Source organism: Xyrauchen texanus, chromosome 16 (genome assembly GCF_025860055.1).
Source record: "Xyrauchen texanus isolate HMW12.3.18 chromosome 16, RBS_HiC_50CHRs, whole genome shotgun sequence".
Classification (NCBI taxonomy): Eukaryota; Metazoa; Chordata; class Actinopteri; order Cypriniformes; family Catostomidae; genus Xyrauchen; species Xyrauchen texanus.
The window spans coordinates 20858708-20884047 of NC_068291.1; the positions used below are offsets into that span (position 1 = coordinate 20858708).

The 25340-nt window shown below is 37.7% G+C and overlaps 1 protein-coding gene across 1 annotated transcript in view; it reads right to left on the minus strand.

Annotated features, from left to right (window-relative positions):
• LOC127657323 (inhibitory synaptic factor 2A-like) overlaps nucleotides 1-22323 on the minus strand; it is a 64180-nt gene extending 41857 nt beyond the window's left edge. The window contains exon 1 of the mRNA XM_052146058.1: nucleotides 22179-22323. The gene's annotated coding sequence lies outside the window, so the exon portion shown is untranslated. The remainder of the gene's footprint in view (nucleotides 1-22178) is intronic.
• Nucleotides 22324-25340: the final 3017 nt, after the last annotated feature.

The window sequence follows — 25340 nt, forward strand, 5'->3', positions numbered from 1 at the left end:
ATGGACGCTAAAGCATAGGTTGCCAGCAAGACGGAACTGGGCTTTTGAATTTTTTTATATAAAATGGAACTTACTACTTGATGGCAAATAAAAAAAAAGAAAGTATGACACCATAATCTAGAGGAAAATATACATCAAAAAGCATAAACAAAATTGCAAAAGTTTTAAAACGGTCACATAGAAAGAGTGCTCTATATTATACATGACAATGGTGACATTTAGCTATTTGGATCAGAAGTTGTTGATAAACATTTGAACACACAATATGGCTGGTACCAAAAACGCTTCCATCTACATGATAACTAATGGATATCTAATGGATGCTTAAATAGCCAATGAGCCATCAATAATTTGATAAATGCTTTTCAACTATGGATTGCATATTTGAATGTATTATGAGAAACTAGAATAGTTTTTTTGTTTTGTTTGTTTTTTACCTTTTCTGAAAGAAATGTCATTAAATTCACCACCACAATGCTAAGGTGTTGTGGGTTGTTGCCAGAAGGGTTGCTATGCAGTTGCTAAGGTGTTTAGGGTGGAAGGCATTCTGTGTGTTCTGCATGGTTGCATAATTGTCATTTTCAGGTCCTTAGATATGTCTTGTATCCCTCCTTCAATGTATGTCTATGGGATTTTTTCATCTGTATTATCATCCACAAGGAGACAATCACAAGTCTGACTATTTAGAAAAGTTATAATACACTTTTCCTCAACAAGTTGCAAAATTTGAAGTGCCTTTATGTCTGGTGCGGGACGAGTTAAACATTTGTTCAAGTCCCATACCCTAAGTCGGATCTATAGTTCACTGCCTGGTCAAAAAAAAGTTCAATACTCTAATATTTTGTAGGACCACCTTTAGCTTTGATTATTGTACATTCGTCATGGCATTGTTTTGACAGCCTCATGTAACATCACAACATTTCTCTCCATCCAGAGTGGCATTAATGTTTGCCCAAGATCTTGTACTGATGATGGGAGAGTCGAACCACTCTGTGAAGTCTTCTCCAGCACATCCCAAAGACTTTCAATTGTGTTAAGGTCAGGACTCTGTGGTGGTAAATTAATGTGTGAAAATTAATCCTCATGCCCCCTGAACCACTCTTTCACAATTTGAGCCTGATAAATCTTGGCATTTTCATCCTGGGATATGCCCATGCCGTCAGTGAAGGAACCATTGATGGCATAACCTGGTCATTCAGTACATTCAGGTAGTCAGCTGAATAACATTGCTGAGCCTAGATCTTACCAATTGAAGCAACCGCAGATCATAACGTTACCTCCAGAGGCTTGTATGATGGGTGTATTGCTTCATGCACTTCCTTTCTTACCCTGACGCGCCCATCGCTTTGGAATTGGGTAAATCTGGACTCCTCAGACCAGATGACCTTTATCTATTGCTCCACAGTCCAATAATTTTGCTCCCTAGCAAATTGAAGTAATTTTTTCTGATTAGCCTCACTATCAAGTGGCTTTCTTGTTGTTACACAGCTGTTTAGTCCCAATCCTTCTCCCAAAAGTTCTCGTCGCATTGTGCATGTGGAAATGCTTTTAATTTCACTATAAAACATAGCTGTGAATTCTACTGTCGATTTGTTATGATGTGACATAACCAAGCGCTTTAGTGATCTTTGATCACGATCATTCAAGATTTCTCACCACTATCCTTCCAGGTTTTAATAATGTGTTGGACTGTTCTTAGCCCAATTCCAGTGATTTCAGCAATCTCATCAAATTTTTTAATTTTTTTTGCTTGATGCAGGCCAATAATTTGCCCCTTTCCACAGCAGGCACGTGCCATGGGAAAGCATTAAAGAATTTTAATACATATTATTAAACGCTGTGCCCAAAACACATTATACATGTAATGTCACCAAAGTGTTATAGATGTACATTGTTGCTTTATAACCCACAAGTCAATGTAAACAATTATGTTATAGTGGCAAAATTAATGACCAAATTGTTTTAAATTCAGGACAGTAATATTGCTCATATAACACAAATTAAGGATTGTTATATATTGAGCCGAACATATTTATGTCCATTAAATCATACAATGAACCATAGTTACAGAAGAGCTTGTTTTGACATACAGCAAAAAGAAAAATGAAAGATTGCCAGTTACTAGTTTCAACATCATAGGCCTCACATGTCACTCTTCCCACAGTTCAGAACAACTGGAATGGACAGCAACAATTAACTAATCTGACCACCAAAGACAACAATCGTAACTCGTTGGCTTGAACATTAGGAGTGTTGCAGCGTAAAGAATTACTGTCTGTGCTGCTAAACTGAGATGAAAGATGACTAATTTGAATGAAAACAGTAGTTTATATTAACAATTATATTTAAATATTTCATAGTGTCATTTTTCTTTTCACCCTTCTGTTAGGTAAGCACTGCTTACCTTGCTTATATGGACGGCACATTACTGAACCACGGGATACAACTTCCGACATGGTTGTTTAAGAAATGAGAAGCTACACACTGCATCAGTTAAAGTTAAAAGAATTGTTGCCAGCTGAAACTTGTTAATCACTGCAATAATGGTCCAATCATATACTCTTATGTATCTGCTTACTTAAATCCAAATGGCAGGTAGTGTATTAGATACTGTATGCTTACCTTAGTAAGAAGCACTAATTATGGTTTAAATTACAGCTCAACACCAAAACTCTGTTTTAGATCAATAATGATGGACGACCAAGTGCTAATATTGTTGGGTAAGTAAATTCCGTGTTCACACAATTTGTAACAAGCAGCGTCTGAGCCATGCAATGTAAAATAAATGTTTTGATGTGTAGATAAATATAGTGGCAAGACAGTTTTTATTCTGCATCATATTCATTTCACTCAGCTGTGGTCCATCATTTACTATTAGTCACTGCAATGTCTGGCAGGCTCAGTAACAGGGAAGAATACAAATGGACATCTTGTCATCCGTCAGGCAGCAGCAGTGTCTTGCAGTGTCTGATTTTTGCTCCCTAAGCTTATCTGACTCAACAGTGATAACACTCATCCTCTTTGAATCATTGAACTGCCCCCCTCTAACGATTCAATCAGCTCACTTTTGTGTCTCAAAATAATGAGTCCAGTACCCAGTCAATTTCTGGAGCAAATATGGAGAGTTACTTTCAGCTAGGTAGCAGAACACACATGGGGGATGGTGTAGTTTATGTGCCTGTGCTGTATGCATTGTTTTAGCACACTATTCACTTCAGGAATTATGCAAATCAGGTAACCCCACAAACACGACCATACATTTTGTGCTGAATGCAATTTGCTGTTTGCAGATTCCTGATCTTACTCTTTGATTTGCTGCAAACTGCTGCAATCTGCCACACTTTACTGGGACTGTACAGCATCGCTCCACCACTGTGATCCTGACACCAGAATCGACTGTGCACTAAACTACACTGAGCATCTGGATATATGCCGTTTATAACAGTCTTTTAATTATTTAATAAATTACTGCTGCCATGACCAATAGAAAATGTAAGAAAACATCTCTAAGAAAATGTTACACAAGCATCTAATACATTTCCGTTTGATGTCTGCTTTCTGTAGGCAATAATAATGTGACGTTTATTACATCATGCAAATAGCACTTCAAATAGAGTGCAATCATACTGCCCAGTACAATCTTTAATAAGCCCAATGGACCCTGTTATAAGACTGCAATGGCACATTTTTGCCTTAATTTAGCAGTGTGTATATTTAGCAAACTTATACACATTTTATGTTTTTAACACTTTTATATTAGGCTGACTTTAATTTAAAAAATTGTAGTTTGGATGTCAGGGTAGTTTGGAAAGTTGCTGCTGAGGGAGGGGCAGTACAAGAAAAAAAATCTGCCAATGGGGTAAGCAAAATAAACTTAATACAAGTTTATTTTGCTTACCCCATTGGCAGATTTTTTTTCTTGTTTGAGTCTAAAGTTCACTAAATTTAGTCAGATTTATCTTAAAACAAGACTTAATATCTTATCCCATTTTGCTTGACAAGTAAATAAATCGTGTTTTAAGAAAGTTTAGATAATTTGACAGGAATACAAGACAAAAATACTTGTCTAGAAAATAATTTTTTGCAGTGTACATGTTTAATTGCAGTGATGTTTGTGGATGTATAGTGAGAAAAACACTGGGTTTTGCACTTAAATACTGAACTGGTGCAACTGTTTAATGAGTTCACCTCAAAGTGTATTATGCCACTATGTATTCATGCATTTACATATGAAAGCTTTTCATAAATCTACAATCACTTGTGTCAAAATGGTATTGTCTTGCACATGTCAAGATACTTCATAGCATCTGCACTGCCACCGATCTCTGATTTATAGCACCATCTGTTCTTAAACAGATGGTGATGGCTGACTGATTCATTGATTTTGTAATTTAATTAAATCCACATGGTAGAGGCTCACCTGCATGTCTTGTAAGTGCCAACTGGATTGCAACTATGATTAGTAATAAAAACAATCTTTGGGTAATTTATGAGTAGTCACTGTGATATTCAGAGAAGTGTTTTTGAAAGGTCTTGGGCAGTGCAGCACTTTTATACATTATTGGACTCGAAAGCAGTCGCAAAACACTCTCCTAGTTGGACGACTGATCGACGTGATCTTTTTCCACACAATGAAAGTGAATGGTGACTCAGGCTTTCATTCTGCCTAACATCTCCTTTTGTGTCCAATGGAAGAAAAAAAGTTTTTAAATTTTGGAACAACATGACATCTATCGCTTAAATGTCTATGATGCATTTCTTGAAATCATCATCATCAAAGTAATACGTTAGTTAAGTTGACAAGACCCTCAAACCCTTTAAAATCTATTACCGGCAACTTAAATGGATCTTTCTGCTTGGTTTCACAGTTTCATCAGAGGAATCAGGAACAAAATAAACAATATTAATGCATTCTCTTCTATATTCGAGAATAAAAAAGTGTTATTAAAAATCGCCTCAGTCTGCGCATGTCTGAATTTACATTACAGAAAATAAGGTAAACTTTAGTAGCAAGTAATTGTAACAGAGGGGTGATATATTCATAATAATAATATACTGTACATTTCACAAGAAATATGTGTCAGGATCCTGTCACCTTGGTCAGTCAGATTGATTTATTTGTTCTTGATGGGTGTGATCTTTAGGATATGTCCTGGTCGAGACCTTCTAGCTGGCCTGGAGTGACGCAATCACGCTTTATGTGATGTACGTAATTCGAGAGCGAAAAGATCGAGCTGTCTGAGGAGTCGGTTGTCATCACTGCCTCATTGCCATTGAGAAAGGAGGACTGATTTTTACTTCAAGTAAATGGGTAAGTGCTTTATGCACTGTTATAGCAACATCAGGAGTTTTCTAAGTGTAAATTAGGCTGCTTGAACATTCAGTGTCTGATCAAGTTTATAAAAGTAGTGCTGCGTTCAATTCAACTCGGAAAGTCAGATTTTACAACTTCCTCCTAGGAAAAGTGCAATAGAATGCATCTTTAAATCAGAATTATAACTTCAATAGCATGATGTCACACAAACATTTCGACACTCAGTGAGATATACAACATAAGTGATAAACATTCAATTTATTATGTAATATCAATAATTGAGTACATTTCCACATTACATTATATTAAAAGCTTGTTTAACAAACGCCTGCAGAAACAGGTGTATAAAACATAATCTATTTTGATAATCGTACAACTGTAGCACAAATGCTAGTGCTGCAGCATTGTTTATCAGTTGGGTTGCTAGGAGACATCTCTAATGAGTCAAACCTCTGCTAAGCTAGAGGGTTGCAGTTCCGAATATCTGGGAATGGAATGCATTTATTGTCGGAGATATCATGTAGGAATATCCCTCATCCAACTTGAATGGAAAGCAGCAAAACCGTGTACCCTGACGAAACAAAATTTATTGCAAGCAACATTTATTATTAGATAGATTTTTCCAGGTATTATAGACATCCTTGGTAGATTCATATGAAAAATTATGATTTTTGAATGTCTGTTCGTGAGACGTTCATTTCACATAACAGTCATGCTGCAGTTAAAATTAGACTTCCTTGAGGATTTTAAGTGTCGTTTCAAGTTCTGGCTTTCATGCGTGGATGTGTCTTTAAAACGTAAATTAAAATTTCTAGTTAGCTGCGACATAATGTATGATGCCCAAAGGCATAGGGTGAAATTGTGTTTTATTAATGGCATGAATAACACTGAAGGGCCTAGACTGTAAATGCACAGCCCGCCACTGCTGACACATATGTTCTGTTTCTCTGAGTGTCCGGTTTTTGATTGTTTTCCTTGCTGTGTCCTCTGCTCTTCTGTTTAGCCTGCGCTTCATGTTCAGAGCATGGTGCCTGGATCCTGACTGTTCGGTCTGGTTTGGTCTTGTTACTGAGTCGGGATCCAGACACTCATGCTCCATGTCTTGTCTTTGTCAGCGCATGGCTTCGTGTTCAGTTTTGGTTCTCTTGCCATGCGCTCTTATCTGGTCTTGTCTTTTGTTTGACCACTTGGCTAATGGTGGCTTTACTGCCATGTAACCAAATGTCTTGTCATTGTGTTTGTTAGAGCACATGACCAGTGATTGCCACATTGCCATGTGCCCTTCCTGTCTGTTGTTTTTGGTGTGTGCACATAGTTCTTGTGTTTACCCGTTGTTTACCATGTGCACTCCTGTCTCAAGTCCTTACCCTGACCCCCGTTACCTCATTATTATTGAATTTGCTTCACCTGCCTTCCTCGTTTTCTTTCCTATTTAACCCCATTGTGTTTTTTGTCTTGTGCCAATTTGTTGTAGATGTTCCTGTGAATGTTTCCCAGCCAGGTGTCTGTTTGTCAGTTCCTGTCTGTCCAAGCCCTGTGTCTCCAGCCCAGCCAGTCTTCCTGCCCTGAACTGTTGAGATTTCTCCTATGGGGTATTTTTGTTTGTTTTGTTTATTTTTAAGTTTAAATAAAGCCCATCCTCAGGTTGATACATATGATACCGCTTCAGCACTGGCTTCAGACTAGAGTCCCGAGATGGCATGGCACCACGGGGCACATCGCGTGGTCATCATGCCAATCTGCTGCCGCTGCTGTTCAGCCCTTGGACAGACCTTCCATTTTTGAGGGCAGGGGTCCACTTAGTGCAGGTGTCCAGGTGCCATGGTTACAACAGACGCCTCCAAGTGTGGCTGGGGCGCCGTATGCAATGAGCGCGCAGTCGGACAGGGCCACAACTGCGTTGGCATATCAACTGCCTCGAGTTGCTGGCAGTATTGCTCACCTTGTGGAGGCTTTGGCCGTTTATCCAGGACAAGTGCGTGTTGGTCCGGACGGACAACACGGCAACAGTAGCGTACATCAACCACCAAGGCAGTGTGCGGTCACGTCTCATTCCCTCATAGGATCTCTCTGTGGTCCTACGGGACCTGCGGGGAGCCCCGTCTGAGCCCCTGTAGTCAGTTGAGCTGAAGGCGGTCTCTTAAAGACTGCCTGCTGACTGCGCACATGTAACCCTGCGCACGTTCTCAGTCAGTCACGTTCCTGGAGCTCACGTTGGCATATCATCCCCCTTGGGGCTATGAACACACTCTACTTGGAGTGTGGCAGCTTCCTGGTCTCTGACCAATGCCGCCTCTTTAGCAGACATCTGCAGAGCTGTGGGCTGGGCAACACCCAACATACTGCCCAGTGAAGACCTATGCATTTTACCCCCAGTTTTGTTCACAATGTTGTGGATCCTGGATGTCCTTCCTCCTTAACCCTGTGGCAGGCGAGTTTGCGGAGAAACTCGCTGCCGGCCCAGTATGTGTGCTGACTTGGCCTTGTACTGGGGTAGGTGCTCAACATGCGCTGGTTGCCCCTATATAACCCCATGTGATGTACCTCCTGTGAGACGGTTTCCCCGTTGGTAAACCTGCATCTTCCTTGGGTAGAGACCCCTCTGTCCCTGGTCGCCAAGTTTGTAGAGCTACTCCCCCCTCCGGGTAGGACCTACCACGGGGACTTACCACATGAGACACTGCTGACAAGACTCGGTAAGACCATGTGATGTATTTTCACACAATTTCCTCCCCTTGTGCTCCCAAGGGTAATCCCAAGAGGTTACGAAAGTAACCAGGACGATTTTATCAAAGCCATTGTTCTTCTTCCTATATTTAGTCATGTTAAATCACTTTTAACACCGAGTGATTTTAACGAGATAGCATGCAATTTCTATGTTTGGCAGTATTTTGAAAGTATGTTTTCATGTTGAGGAGGCAAACACCTGAAGATATTGGTTACAATTTTAGCCTTAATTCAGCACTTTTGGACCAGATAGCTCCCGTAATGACGCACTTACTGTAAATTCTACTTAAAGGGATGGTTCACCCAAAAATGAAAATTCCCTAATCATTTCCTCACCCTCCTGCCATCTATGAATTTATTTATTTATATATTTGTTTATTTCTTTATTTATTGGTGAGAAACAGCCTAAAATGTATATTAAATTGAAATCTTGATTTTCAGCATATCTCTCAATTGCGCATTCATGAGTGCATGAAAGAAGCTAGTTTGAAGCTAGAAGTGGCGTAGTGGGCTAAAGCACGTAACTGTTAATCAGAAGGTTGCTGGTTTGATCCCCACAGCCACCACCATTGTGTCCTTGCGCAAGGCACTTAACTCCAGGTTGCCCTGGGGCGATTGCGCAAGGCACTTAACTCCAGGTTGCCCTGGGGCGATTGTCCCTGTAATAAGTGCACTGTAATTCACTTTGGATAAAAGTGTCTGCTAAATGCATAAATGTATATGAGCTTCTCTCATAAGAGTAAATAATTACATAATTTTCATTTTTGGGTGAACTATTTATTTAATAACAAACAGTCTACATGCTCATTTCAGAAACAGGCATCGGTCTATTGAAAAATAACAATTTATGAAAATTAAGATTATCTTAAGAGCATGATTTTCAACCTTATCTGCAAACCCGGCCTGTGTTTACTCTTGTGGGAAGTATTAATGGTCAGTCTCAGAAGCCTAAGCAACACTGCCATGTTGTAATGGCATTCCATGACAGCAATTACCATCATCATTACTGTCATCATCAATAATTTACGGTGAATATTCCTCCTTCCGAAGGGCAATCACCAAAAATACAGTGACATTTTACAGACTGAGTAGAGACAGTGCTCTTAAACAAACTCTATCTCTCTTTTTTAGCCACACATGCAGAGATCCCCTTTAGACCCTGACAATTTGGCCACCTTCAACCTTAGGATTATGAGTAATGCATTGAGTCTAAAATTGCAAAAGTAATCCTCTTAACTCTCCTCATGCTCTTTAGCCTCACTGCTTCTATTGAAAATGGCTGGTAAAAAGAAACATACTTTAAACTCTATAGCTGTGTGTAGTTTTTTCAATACATTTATTTATTAATTTAACCCACAAAATCTTTCCTGACATTTTTGGGGAAAAGATCTCTTATCATCAAGAGCAAAATACATTTACTTTTGTCATATACGTTTATCCAAAGCATAGTATATACATTTTATAAGTAGTTATATCCTCTGGGAACTGAACACATGATATTGGCATTGCAAGCGTCATGTTTTACCATTTGAAATACAGATGCTACCGGAACAAAGCATGTGTACATAAAGCTACACAAACAATATCTTATAAAATATCTTCTAAGATCCATTTTCATTTATCATCAAATTCCCAGATATTTATTTTAAGTTTTAAACTTTATTTTATGACTGCTTCATGAAAAATGCCTGCATTTTTGTAAATCCTCTCAAATGAGAGAACAAACCCAGAAATGCACTCAGCTGTTGCAGAAAACCTACAAATATCATTCATGTTTTGTAATGCAAATGAAGCATGATGTGTGAATGATGCACTGTAACATTTAGCAAGAAATTTGTGTTAATGGTTTAGAGACATCAAGGAGCAATTGCCTATACAGTAAAACATAAACCTCATATATTTTATAAAATCATAAAGGCTTAGATGTGGCATTTGTAGACTTAACCCCTCAATATATAACGCAACAACTAATATTTTAGAATGGCACCTTTATTCGTTTATTGTGTATAACCATTGTTCATTCTGTTAAATTGCTAAATACATTGGGTCTCATTCACTAATAATTGAGTTAAAGTTACAGATGCATATAGGTGCATGTACACATAAATGTGTTCTTACCCTCATTCTATTGTGTTAAAGTTAGTAGACTTTCAACACAACCTCACCTACAGTATACAGCTACTCATCACTAACTCCAAACGTATTTTACACACTCTAAATATGAGGTCTCGCCTAAGATCACATGCAGCAAGATCTTCGAGCAAGTGTGCCATTCTCAAAACAAGTTGAAACATGTAACCTAGAGCTACAGCAATGACTTTAATTCCTTTTGACACAAATAACAAGTAAAATGAATGATTAACATTTCATAAACATCAAAACACTTTTACTATTGTTCTTGGTTTGGGTTGTGGTAATGTGTTTCGCTGTTCCCTTCTTCATATTGCGGCCCCTCTCAGTATATTGTGGCACTGTTTCCTGACCCCCTTCTGTATATCGTCTCCCTCTTTGGCCCACCAGGAAAAGTCCTGCTTCTCCCGATGGCCAATTCACCCCTGGATATCCTATTTAACATTGTGATCCTTTTGAAAATCTTTGAAACTTTTAGGGCAACAGAGTAAACTGTATATAGATACATTCCTGAGATAAAGAGCTTTCATTTGAATATGGTTTGTCTATTTAAGTGTTATTTGAAAGACTTCTATATTCATATGAATATTTCGACCACATGACTTCTAGGTGGTGCTGATTTGCTACACAAATGTTTTCAGGCCTTATTTTGTACATTTTGTAAAAAATCGTTCAGATTACAAGCTTTCAAATAATACCCTATATGCCTGATTTATGTATTTAGAGATTTTAACATTTTAAACAAACTTTTTTGCAACATTGCGCTTTTGGACCCGCTGGCGAGTTTGCAGACTGCATTCAGACTACCAATGTTTGTAGAACAGCATTCTTCCACCTAAGAAATATTGCTAAATTAAGGCATATGCTCTCTTTTGCTGATGCCGAAAAACTAATTAATGTGTTCATGACCTCAAGACTAGATTACTGTAATTATTACTGGGAGGATGTCCAGCAAGATCAATAAATAAACTTCAATTGGTTCAAAATGCAGCAGCCAGAATGCTAATGAGAACCAAGAAATATGATATTATGATATTAGCCCCATTTTATCATCCTATATTGGCTACCTGTTAAATTCCATATTCATTTAAAAATTCTGTTAACTACATACAAAGCTTTAAATGGTCTAGCTCCGCAGTAATTAAGTGACTTCTACCACACTATATTCCATCGCGTTCATTACGATCGCAAAATTCTGGCCTGTTAATAGATCCTAGAATATCAAAATCCACAAAAGGAGGTAGATCCTTTTCATATTTGGCTCCTAAACTATGGAATAGTCTCCCAAACACTGTTCGAGATGCAGACACACTCCCTCAGTTTAAGTCTAGACTAAAGACTCATCTATTTAGCCAGGTATACACCTAATTTATCCTCCAACCCACAGTTAGGCTGCTTTAGTTTGGTCTGCCAGAACCAGAAATCAGATTTATAACGGCTGGATCCAGCACCATACCTGCTTCATGTCGGACTCCACTGCTACGTGTCGCTGAATGATGATGACTAAATGCAGCCGTGCCAGCCAAACATCACTTGAGTCTATTACGATGGACTTCAGAAGATGAACTGTTGCCAACTCCAACATTAAGACATGGGATACTTCATATGCCATTGTCAGAACCTTGGATTTAGGATGGACCACACCGAACCTCACCTAAATTACTGGCCAGGTTGAACTGCATTTCATATCACTGATCTCTGCCTGCATCACCTCGGTCTATTGATGGATTACGATCTTGAAATGGAGTAAATAGACTATCAATTGCCAACAAAACCCTTCATCAGTCAATTAACAAGGACAATATTGCATCAATGTGAACTTCTGCAGTTAATTCAGGATGGACTTCAAAGACATTGGTCGTTAATCTTACAGTTCAAACAAAATCTATGTTTAAACACTGACCCTTAACACTTACTTAGTTTAATCATTTTAAACCATGACTTTAACTATACATAAGTAATATTTACATTATATTCATGATGTTAGCCAGAGGGGAACTGGCCCCCACAGTGGTTATTTTTCTCCATTAATCAACATCTTATGGAGTTTTGTGTTCCTTGACACAGTCACCTTCACCTTGCTCACTGGGGTTATTAATGCAATTATTATTTAATTACTTATTTTTAAAAACATAAAAATCACATTTTATTTAATTACACAATGATGATTCATCGACATTATAGACATTACAGTTTTATCGTCTGTTAATGCCTGATCTTCTGTAAAGCTGCTTTGAAACGATGTGTGTTGTGAAAGGCGCTATACAAATAAAATTGACTTGACTTGCAAGTCAACATGTGAGCAAAAAGTGTCCAAAGCACCATGAAATGACTTGGTTGCTTCAGTAATTGTGTTTTTTATCTTACATTTGCCTTTTATGACACTATTGGATAGGTTTACATTAGGGAGGGCGGTTTTCTTTATTTAAAACTCAATAGAGCGTTAACCTTCTAAACCTCATCTGTTTGGAATATTTAACTCGGAAGAACATTTCTTAACACTGTCCTTAACACAGCTTGTTCTAAATTTTATCCTAAATTTGAAAAATAACTTAAGTGCGAACTTATTGATGAATCATTATTTCTGCATGAAAATGTTTGCACACCTGTTTAACACACAAATAAAGTACATGTGTACATGGTCCATGAAAGAGACCCATTATGAATGCATACACAGTATAAACACACTGTGTATATGTATTTTTCCGTATCTGCACAGTGATACTCCTAAAATACTGCTTTTCGTGTCTTTCTTTTCCATTTTCCTTTTTTGCATTTCTCTGATGAAGTTTTTAAAAACAGTGATTGAATTAGACAACTATCTACCTGCAAAATTTCAAACCTGGGAATAAACTCTGAGATTCAACAAAGAGTGGAAGGGAGCAATAACGACTGTTGTACAAGCGTCTCAGCCATAGCTAAAACAGCACCTGACTGCACTACTGCATCATGCTAAGGTCTAAACCGTCCCTGTCTGTTGCTCTTTTGATAACACACTACACTGACATATTTCATTACGGCCCTTTGAAAAAGGGCTGATTACTTTGTAATACGATATTGTTCAAAATGTCATAGACGTCACAATGTGACATATTTTAATAGTGACGCATGCCGGTTGATTAGCATTGGGGTTCATAGTAAAAATTAAGTCTGACCTGACATTATAACAGTTTGTCAGATCTCAACTTTATCAGTTTTTTGTTAATACTAAACAGCTAACTTTAGAACCACTAACTCGTGAAGTCATACCCCTGTGATGGAACTTGAAAATTGACTGCATCAATTAGTCTTGTTCACTAACCATGTGTACCATATGGCTGTATGCAAGCTTTTTTATTATAAATCTTTTTTTCTAAATTTTAACAACCAATACAGACCACACACATATACACATATATATATATATATATATATATATATATATATATATATATATATATATATATATATATTAATGTGACTTACTTATTTCAGTGTAACAAAAATGATGTGTTAAAGCTCAGTTTTCAGTAGGATAGGTTCTGCATTCCAAAATTCTTCTTTTCACATCAACTTTCATATAATTAAACCACCTTTCCTTCACCTATACAACTTTATTTTCCACCTTAACTGGACCAGTTGCATGGAAAGACCTTATATGGAGAATGATTGTGTATTATGCTAATTACTACCTGTGGGCACACTCATTTAGAATAATCCTGATTCCTCAACATTAAAATGAATGTAAGGATAAATTTGTGTGCTTATGCACCTGTTGTGAATCTGGACAAGAAACGTTTCTGCACTTATACAGTAAGTAAAAACACTTGCATGCAGGTCTGGACTGGGATTTCAATTCAGACACAGAAAAAATCCAGCCCATCTGGCCCACACGTGGGGATTTAGGATCTTTAAAATAAAAAATAAAAGGACAGTAACCAATAATAATATGAATATTATTATTATTGAATCTCAAATGCAGTTAACAATATTAAGAGAGCATACTTTCTGTCACTTAGAACATATTTGACAATAAAGCATTGATTTTGAGTTGGGATGCAGATGTGAATTTATTATATCAACAACAACAAAAATCTGTAAAAAGTCAAAACATCCGTAAACACAGAATTTATGTAGGCTATGTTCAAACATTCTGAGAGTAAAACTCCATAACTGTTATTGTTTTTCTTTCATCGGTCTCTTAATTATTAAAAAATAAAAACATCCTTCAATTAAAGTTAATTAGAACTAAACATATTTACAAAGGAGAATATGGGGTCCAGGTTTTAAAGCTCTTTTATTACATTTTCCTTTTATTTGCCCTTGTAAAAATGTACCATAGCTCTTGCACATTATCCAGAGTTTAACTGTGGTATTAGTTATTTCATGCTTCTCATGTAGAAACTAAAAAAACCTCTAATAAAGTGTCTTACAGTATATTCCCCTATATACAAAATTAAATATAATTATAATAATAGTAACATCTTATATAAATATAAACAAAATGTCTGCCAAAACACAGTAGTTTCTACATTTAGTGTTACTACAGTATCTGCAAGTTAAATTTCTATAAGGGTGGTGATATGTGGACTAAAGGCCTTATAATTACCATTGTGCATGACAACATATTCCTGTTTACCTCGTCACTGCTGTTTACAATGTCAGGGCTGTGTAATCTGGTTTCAACTAGCTTCAGTACAGATCCTTTAAGGTTCCCATATACAGAGTAAAGGTGTATAACAGATCATTCTGTGTCGACTTCAAATTGGTCACACGACTTGTGCTGTGTCTACCACCAGACAGGGCGGTGCGATTAGTTGGGTGGATGAGATAGACCGGTCCTGCTCTGCTCTCATACTGCAGCCAGCAGATGCGCTCCACAGTTTAATCAGGTAGTGTCGATTCTTCACACTTTTGGAGTATTTCGCTTTTGGTCGTTTTGCCAAATGACCCATTACTTGACCGACTGGCCCCGCAGCCCACTATTCGACCAGCCCACTGGGAGTCCCAGTGCTCCCAATGGCCAGTACATCGGTGCTTGTATGCGATTAATCTCTAATCTCTGTGTTTTGTTCTTCAAAAGGCTTTGAGTAATCTCAGCTGTAGCCTCAAACCTTAATGTGGAAAACAATCGAATGATTTTATTAGCTAGTGTAGCCTTTTGTTGTCGCCACATCCATGCACAGTCTGAAAACCGAAAGCACTGACACAGAGTCACTGAAAGGTTGAAAGAAAACGGTGCTTGTCAAGAAATTTCATGGGGTCTTTAAAATCTGTTACAATAATATAATTATGAGAATGTTGAAAGAATGTGAAAATGAACATTTAGTTTTGCTTGTTATTTCAGACTAGGCACTAGCTAGAATCTATAGATATAGCAAACCCCATAGAGTTGGCTGGAGTTTCCATTTGCAAGTTATCTTGGCTAGGTTTAAGGTGCATTTACTCTAACAGCAAGTAAATTGCTTAAGGTCGCTGTGTTAATTGGTTGCAAGTAGGCGTTTTCCCGTAACTGTATCAGGTGACGGATCACTTGAGCTCCACTGTGTGCTTTCTCATTTGAAGTTGCTAAGGCTCAAATTAAAATTCGATATTCTAAATTTGTTGAATTAAAAACTGTCAGTGCACAGACTTTGCATTCGAATTTTAGATGTGTGCCAAGCACTGACAATGACTTAGATGGAGGTCTTTGGCTGTTGCATCTTGATCTCTTTTCAGCGTCTCACATCATTAGCAATGTGTTTTAGAATGTTGTCAAGTTGAAACGAGTTCCATTTCGGAAAGCACGTCTCGAGATCCCAGTTTTCTGTTCCGTGCTGCTGTGCTTCGTCACACATCCTGTTTGAGCAGCCCCTATTGCAACTCAGTGCTAAGATACATGCCTTCACAGTGGAGGGCAGAGTCGGAGCTGCAAAATCCGATTCACAACTTAGTTCAAAAGAATACCGCTACTGTCTGGGAATATTACTATCATGCATACAACTGTTATTAATCAAAAACACTGTGGTACCACCATTATTTTAAAACTTGAGTACCTGGGTAGTACTGTTGCATCAGTATGCCAAGCAATACTAAGTTACCAAAGAACCATCTATTGAAGTGTTTCTTTTCAAATTTTACTAAGATTTGCAACCTAGTCTCATATAATAATTGTCAAGTCATTTTTAATTGTATAGCACCTGTCACAACACAAATCGTTTCAAAGCAGGTTCACAGAAAATCATGCATTAACAGAAAATGATAACGTAATATCTATTAAGTCTTACAGTGGTCATTGTGTAGTTTGATTCAATACGTTTATGAAGTGTGTATAAAAATAAGTAATTCAATAATAATTGTATTTATAACCCCAGTGAGCAAGCTGAAAGTGACTGTGGCAAGGAACACAAAACTCCATAAGATGTCGATTAATGGAGAAACATAACCTTGGGAGAAACCAGACTCACTGTGGGAGCCAGTTCCCCTCTGGCTAACATCATGAATATAATGTAAATATTACTTATGTATAGTTAAAGTCATGGTTTAAAATTATTAAACTAAGTAAGTGTTAAGGGTCAGTGTTTAAACAAAGATTTTTTTAAGAACTGTAAGATTAATGAATAATGTCTTTGAAGTCCATCCTGAATTAACTGCAGAAGTTCACATAGATTCATTGTTCTTTGTTAGTTGGCTGATGAAGTCTTATGTTGGCAATTTATTGCTAGTCTTTGTATTTCATTTTAAGAGTGTAGTCCATTAGACCAAGGTGATGCAGGCAGAGATCAGTGAGGTGCTTAGCAGTTCAACTGGCCGGTAATTTCGGTGCGGCCTATTCTAAATCCAAGGTTCAGACAATGGCAAATGAAGTATCCCATGTCTTATAGTTGGAGTTGGCATCAGTTCATCCTCTGAGGTCCATCGTAATAGACTGGAGTGATGTCTGGCTGGCGCCGGCTGCATTTTGTTGTCATCAAGCGTTACTTTAGCAAAATTTTTGCACACTGAATTTCTACGTTTTGCTGCAGTTTCCTTGTGAAATTAACACTAGAGTCGCTACCACAAAGTGTGTTTTATTCACTTTCACACAAATCAGGACATGGCTTATTATGACTTTATTAACACTTATTTCTCTCTATTACACAGACACTTCTATGTTATGATATCAAAACACTTACTATAATGCATCAGTTCTGTTCACTATTTGTTAGGTTTAGGGTAAAGTTTTAGGCTAGGGAGGTACATTTTACTCATTCAAATTTTCATCTAATATTCACCTTTAAAACCTCATCTTTTCAGCATCATTTCACTTGCTTTTTCTGCCCTCACTGGACATTTCACTGGTAAACTGTAGCCAAACGTGTAATGAAGCATGTAATTTTGGTTTGCCAAAATGTTGCCATTGTCACATAAATTTCATGAGATCAAGATTTGAGAATATGAAATAGCTAAATCTTAGAATTTATCATTTTAGATTTCGAAGACAACTTCTATTTTAATATCCGACCTTGTAGCTTTTTCTCCAAACTGAAATGATATGTAATAATATGTAAAATTCAAATATAATTCAAATTTTGGTCATATTTAAGTTAAAACTTCTCAACCCTAAAAGTTACTCTACCCTGTTGACAGCCCTAGTAGTATCCACACTGCTCATTTGCATAATTTTGAATTCAGTTCAGCTTTGTCAAATTTGTCAAGTCATTTAATTGGTATAGCCATTTTATTTGAATGTGTGGGTATTTCAGCCTGTACCCTTAGCTTTCTCTGTCTCTCTATGAATATGCTGCGTCAGGCTTAGCTAAACATATTGCCTCTGGCCACTGGCAAGTACAAAGAAGGTGCACTTTATAACATTGGATTTACAGACTTATCAGTATGCTTTGTATGTAGAGGTACAGTGGGATCAAATGACTGCTATTACCACAGCTCTGCACGAGGGGCTGTGAATGACAAATGTGGAGCTAATCCCACTAACAAGCTAAAGTATTAAAGTGCCTGGGAAGCGAGGAATCACCCTTTGGATTTTTGATGTACTCTGAGGTGTCATTAAACCCTTGTGAGGAGTGGGTTTACAAGAGAGGAAGAAGAAAGAGGAGAAGGGAGTTCTACAAGTTGCTGTGAATATTGGTGCTCAGATTTAATTTGCTCAATAAAATTTGTGAAATATTGTAATTTGTATCATTTAAATTATCTTTAACTTTGTTTTCCTTGGTTCACACATCTCTAGCTTTGAAATACAAAGGCTGGCATCAGTTGGGCTTGATGACTTACAGAAGTGAATAAATACAGAAGGAACTAAAAATAATGAAAAGAGAGTAAAGAAGCCATGGAGCATGAGTAAATGAATTAATTCTCTGTTTAGTTTGAGGCCTAGACTGCAGAGGCATTGTTAGACTTCAGTGTCATCTGGGGCTTAGCCCACAGGCAATATTATAATATAAAAATAAGAAGAATCCTTCCTTCCATGACTTAAAAAATGAACACCCTATCTGTCAAATAATAATTATATTAAGCGCAACACTGACACTGGTTCAGAACTTTTTACAAGCAAATGTCAGGCACACAATAAACAGATCAAACACGTTTTAATTTAAATTGCGGATCAAAGCAAGAATTACAACTTGTCGGCTCATTTTTCATTTTGCAAAAAATAATGCTAACAATAAAATCAAAGTAATTTAAAGATTAACATTTTCATTTATCATAATATTTTGAGAATAAAGTAAAAATGAAGAGAAGTCAAAGCATTACGAGATTAAAGTTGAAATATTTTGAGAATAAATCAAAAGGGACGTGATGTGGTGGACAACAGCAAAGTGGAGCATCTGGGTTGTTACATACAACACCACTAACTATGCAACAATCTGAATTTGTGGGAAGTTTTTCCGAGCTCTCTGTTCATGAATGAGGTGTGCAGGGGTTTTCAACATATGTGCACCTGTCAAGGGAGGCACGAGATGATAATTGTTAATAATATGAGATAATAAAGTAATTGAAACTGCTGTGAATTATATAACTCCATATCAAATATTGTGGTTAGAGTTATGGTATTGTTTAGAGAGGAAAACTCAATAACAACGATGAGTGGGACTGCTCGAATCTGTCTGGTTCTTTCTCCTGAATAAATAACATTTCCTACATAACTGCTGCAGTGTCCGGATACTATTAACTCTGATGTGCCAAAAGACCAAGGATTTCTTTATTGCAAAATCCTATCCTAAAGTATGATTTAACTCCTCATTCATCTCTTGCATTAGCGAAGCTTCTGGCTCAGTGTCCGTTCTATCGTTTTGATTTTGACGCTCTGTTTAGACTAATATTGAGATTTTTTCCCCTCTAATATACTACTTTATTCTCACAATGCAATTACTTAATTTTTGCTTTATTCTTAAAATGTTATGACTATAATTTCAAAATGCTAAGATTATTCTAATAATTTTACTTTATTCTCATATGAAATTGAATATCATAATGCTACAACTTTATTCTCAAACTATTACGACTTTAATATCATAATGCTTCAACTTTATTATATAACTTTTATTTTATTTGAAAAATATTACAACTTTATTATCGAAATCGTATTTTTTTAATTTTTTAATTTTTTTATTTAACGTGGCAATAAAACGCCGTTGTGGGATCACCGAGTATAGTTAACAAAACAATTTATAAATGCTTCTCGAAACACCTGTTTTGAGTTTCATGCATAATTCCAGGTTGTTTTAACAAAGAAAAGTTTCAATGCTTGATAAACGGTAAGAGAGAGTGTTTTTCCCCGGTTTGCTCTGGTGTGCAGACTTAAGTACAATAATTTGACAAGTTCAATGTCATATGATTTAAACCATTTAAAAATCAAGGCATCCCCAAAGAGGCTTATTAAATGCAGCAGTTTAACTCCAAGCACATGACATGTAAATGTGAACCAGTATGGGCAGACCGCATATACAGGTAGTGACAGTTTGATCATTTTTGTTTGACATGATTTTATAATTTTATATCCTTTGTATTGTGCTATTTGGGCTTATAGCTCACTGTGCTATTATTTTGAGTTGCATTTGAGGAAATTCCATTGCCATAAACATTCCTTATTCCCGCATACCGACACGGAAGATTAGAAAAAAGCAGGGGTGGAGCCAGGAGTTTTTCAAAGGGGTGATCAGGCAGGGGCAAGCGATCAGTCTGTGGTGGCACAGAAATGTTTGAGCAGCAATTTAATATTGCCGAACTGTGTGGGGGGTTACAAAGGTTAAGTGGATACAATGACACCCAGAACGGAGAGGTGCGGTGACCTTGGTCTGTGCTCAGGTTAAGTTTGTACATTTGTACAGAGATTATTTCACCTCTATAGAACTAAATTTTGCCAAAACATTACCCCCAAAAAATTTCTAAAACAGAAACTTTTGCGAGTGGGGTGGCCAATGGGGTTTGGAGCATGGTGGCCACGGCCAACCCTGGCCACCCCCTAGCTCCGCCACAGGAAATAAGGCTTGCATAATAAAACTTCAGTGCCTCTGATACAGAAAAGCTGCACCCCCTTGAGAGAAAATAGAAAGTTCCCACACGCGGCATTTGTAATCATTCGTCTGATGAACTTGAGCACGAACAGCAGGTAAAAGTCAAAGTGTAAAATGTCAATTAATGCAAGTTGGGCTCACTGATTGAAATTAATTTACATTTGAAGCCAGAAATGAAGCCTGCCTTGTTGCTTTTTACTCTGCTGTAATTAAAATTAAAATTAAGCCTTACATTTTTCTCTTTTTTTCTCATCACAAAAAAACATTTGGGGCTATTAAAAAAAGATCCAGGGCTTCAGCCCTATCAGCCAGGGTCTACGCCACTTCTAGACTGTGCAAGACTCTTGTAGTGGAGTAGATGTTGGAAGGAAAGACACAAACGGGGAATAAAATGAGATGGAAGGATGACACTCTGCCTGGTTACGGACCTGAGAATGATATCTCAAAAGGTGAGTCTGTAAAAAAAAGAGCATCTAATCTTCGCTCACATAGAAAGATGATGAAAGACTGATGGAAGGGGGACAAGGAGGAAGCGTTTCACTCAGAACTCCAAACAGGTGAGATGAAAAGTAATATGGTGGAAATGTCTTCACTCTGACATGTTTTCAAATGCATGAAAGTTCATTCCTGAAGAAAATGAGATTGTGAATCACAGTACAGATAGCGAGTGTCATTCTGTCATAGATGAGGACATTGGCAGAAACTCAACCTGTAACGATGGAACTATCTCTTTCTCTCACAAACACACACATAGTTTGGTACAATATTATCTGGTAGGGATGCAGTCATTTAAAGGAATATTTTGTAATGTTTTATGGTTTATTTGTTACATACATTTTGTCTATGATGAATACTATTGTCTGCAATATTGCCTCTAATAAATGGTTAATAAATGGTCTGTAAGCACTAACATGTATTTTTGACAGAAAGTTTGTTTTCCACAATTAGAACCTTATTCAAATGAAAATCCCAGCATCTAATCGCAAGCACAACATTTTGTTGTGCCTGTTGAGGCGTGGGAGAAAAACCCTCACCCACGAAGGACATCCAATAATCCAACATTCATTAAAATCCCTTTATACCTAGAAATATTGATTTTGTAGATTTCAGGATGAATTGTGACATATGATGATCTTGTTCGGTTTTAAAAAGACTTTCACAACTAAAACGTGCAATAACTCAGGCTGTTTCATCAATATATTTTCTTAACCACGTAAAAACAAATGCTGAAATAGTTTTAGACCAACCATGTAAATCTCAAACCTCATGAGCTGTTATTTCTCCACCATCCCCAAAGGAAAGTAAAAGTGAAATGAATTATAATCCTCCAGTCCATGGCACAGACATAGACGAAATGTAATTCAAAGCAGGCTCACTCACTCAGCCCCAGTACAGTAAGTAACCTTCAGCCAGCCTTATTTGAATTAAGCCTTCAGATGTTGCCTGTAAATCAGATTGTAACGCAAACTGCAGACCTTGCTGCTCCATTAGCTACTTGATTTGAAAACAGAGCGCTGGACGGAGGGCAAACTCACCCTAAGAGGACCATTAGCGGAGGAGAGGAAGACAGAGAGCGCGTCAGTCTCCCGTGGCACCGGGGCATATCCGCTTCTTTAGCAGCCCACTCAGGAGGAGCGCACAGACAGGAGACATGTGAGGCGGCCGGCTGCTGCAGCTGTGCCAGACGCGCTGTACCACATTGGCTGAAGTGCAGCAGTGAGGGTTTGCTCGACGCCTGAGCTGCAGCGAGCAGACAGACTCACGCGCACGCACGCACGCACACACACATGCGGGAGCGTGCTGGGAATGTGTGTGCCGAGCGCGGAAGCGTGTGCTGTGTTGCACATCCACTGCGTTTAGTGCGTCAAATTGAAATCCACCACAAGGAGGCTTGAGAGATCAGATTCCGGCAAGGTTCGGTGTGTCCTTCTTGATTTCTCACATTACCGAGAGAAGCACGTGTGCACACTCGCGCACACAAACGCGCAGATGATGTTCATCACCCGCTGCTGCAGACCCGGCTTGTGTTTGCAATGCGTGTGTGATAAGAAGTGATAGAGAGAGGAGGGGGGGAGGGGGGTGTAAGGAAATAGAAAACCCAAAGTGTTGGGGGAAATTCCATTTAAAAAAAAAAAATTGTTTAGCAAAGATATCCTCATCCCACATTTGAGCTACCTAACAGTTATATAATCAGTGTGTGTGTGTGTGTGTGTGTGTGTGTGTTTAGGTAACAATGTGGTTTATGAGGACATTTCTATTGTCCCCATAATTCAAATGGTTTAAAAATCATACTAAACTTGTGTTGTTGTTTTTTTTTGGTGGAAATGTAAAAATGCAGAACGTTTTTTTTGTGAGGGTTATGGTTAGGGTTAGGGTTAGTGGATAGAATCTATATTTCGTACAGTATAAAATCATTATGCTTTGCAATTCTTCCCATAAGTCCTGCACCCCTGAGTCTTCTCTTTACTGTTGTACATGAAACTGGTGTTGAGCGAGTAGAATTCAATGAAGCTGTCAGCTGAGGACATGTGAGGCGTCTATTTCTCAAACTAGAGACTCTGATGTACTTATCTTCTTGTTTAGTTGAACATCTGGCCTTCCACATCTCTTTCTGTCCTTGATAGAGCCAGTTGTCCTTTTTCTTTGAAGACTGTAGTGTACACCTTGTATGAAATGTTATGGCAGTTTTTTGGCAGTTTGAAGCATTATGTAGCCTTCATTCCTCAAAACAATGATTGACAGATGCGTTTCTAGAGAAAGCTGTTTCTTTTTTGCCAATTTTGACCTAATATTGATCTTAAGACATGCCAGTCTATTGCATACTGTGACAACTCATAAACAAACACAAAGACAATGTTAAGTTTAATTTAACGAACCAAATAGCTTTCAACTGTGTTTGATATAATGGCAAGTGATTTTCTAGTATCTAATTAGCAATCTAGCCTGAAGTTGTGGCTGCTGGAAATGGGGCCTGTCTAGATTTGATAAAAAATAACTTTTTCACATAATGATGGTGCTGTTTTATATATCACTAATATCCTGACTATATTTGTGATCAGTTGAATGCCACTTTGGTGAATTAAATTACAAATATTCTTCTGAAACAGCAAAATCTGTACATTATTCCAAATTTGGATTAACACATTATTCATTTTGGCCGCCAGTGTACATGGACTAGACTTCTTCAGCATGTTTGCTATCAACATGCAAGCAATGACATTGTGATAGATGAGAAGGACATAGGCTTCATCTAAAGTTGATTCAGGTAGCACTAAAATAACTCAGAATTCTACACTAAACGTCATGTTTGTGCTTAGATTAAATCCAAGTATGACCTTCAGAAACGGTGCACAAATTATGCACACTTTCTTTTTAATCTTGTTCATTTTGTACACTTTATTTTTATGCAGTAACTGGCAGCAGCACATTGTCGTTATGATTGATGTATGCAGTCATGAAATCACACAGCCTCCTTTCGAAAACTGAATCTGTCAAATGTTGGACAGCATTTGTAATAATGATCCATATATATATTCGCCAGGTCGCAAAATCGTGCCATGTCGCATCTGTGGTACAATGTGTGCATGGGCTCATGACCTCCCGAATGTCAGAACTCGTATGGTGTATGTCTGGCTTTAGTTTTTAGTAGTTTTATAGCTTTGTATAAAAACAATAGAAGTCTATGGTATGTATCCATTTAGATAGCTGAGCAAGTGTGTGTGTTGGGAGGGGGTTAGGGTGGTTTACGAGAACTTCTTTTTAGGTTACTAAATGGTAATTACAAGGGTATTATGCTATAAATGTGGTTTATGAGGACATTTCTAGTGTCCCAATAATTCAAATTGCTTAAAAAAAACATATTAATCTGTTAAAAATGTAAAAACTAAATTTGTTAGGGTTAGGTTTAGGGTATAGAATATATAGTCCGTATAGTATACAAAATCATTATGTCTATGGAGAGTCATCATAAGGATAGCCCCACCAACGAGTGCGTGCGTGCGTGCATGCGTGCGTGTGTGCGTGCGTGCGTGTGCGTGTGTGTGTGTGTGTGTGTGTGTGTGTGTGTGTGTGTGTGTGTGTGTGTGTGTGTGTGTGTGAAATAGAGAGAGAGTGCGAGAGAGAGAGAGATTTCAGAAGCTGAGAAGTAATAATACTTTCGCTTTTTAATTGGCTTGCCCATGTATTATCAGACTGATTATACCTCGTTACAAGATGACATGATTTAAATGAGAAAGAGATGGAGAGATTGCAAGATCAGAATGTGAGTATAGCAAAAATAAAATCTAAGGAACAGTAATTGGATTGTTAATTAACGCTAGTCAACGCTAATGTTTAATAATTACCAGAATTCTTCTGTGGCTAAATCAATCATGTTCTGGCTGCCGCCCCACACACACACACACACACACACACACACACCCTAACCCAATCATCCACAGCTCAAAAGTATGCAATTGTTCCAGCACCATTTTGACTCTCTCTAAACAGGATTTTTTTCCACACATGCCCAAGCCCAAAAATAACTCCATTCCCTCAGTCATGTTTGCATCTTGAGACTGAATCTTCTCAATCTTCATGAGGAGCTAGAGGAGTTTTACACTTTGTATGATTGCTTCTGTACATGAGGTGACATGCATTAGTGCATTAAATCAGTGTTAAATCCCTTTCACTGTACCAGCACAGAAATACAGCAAGTC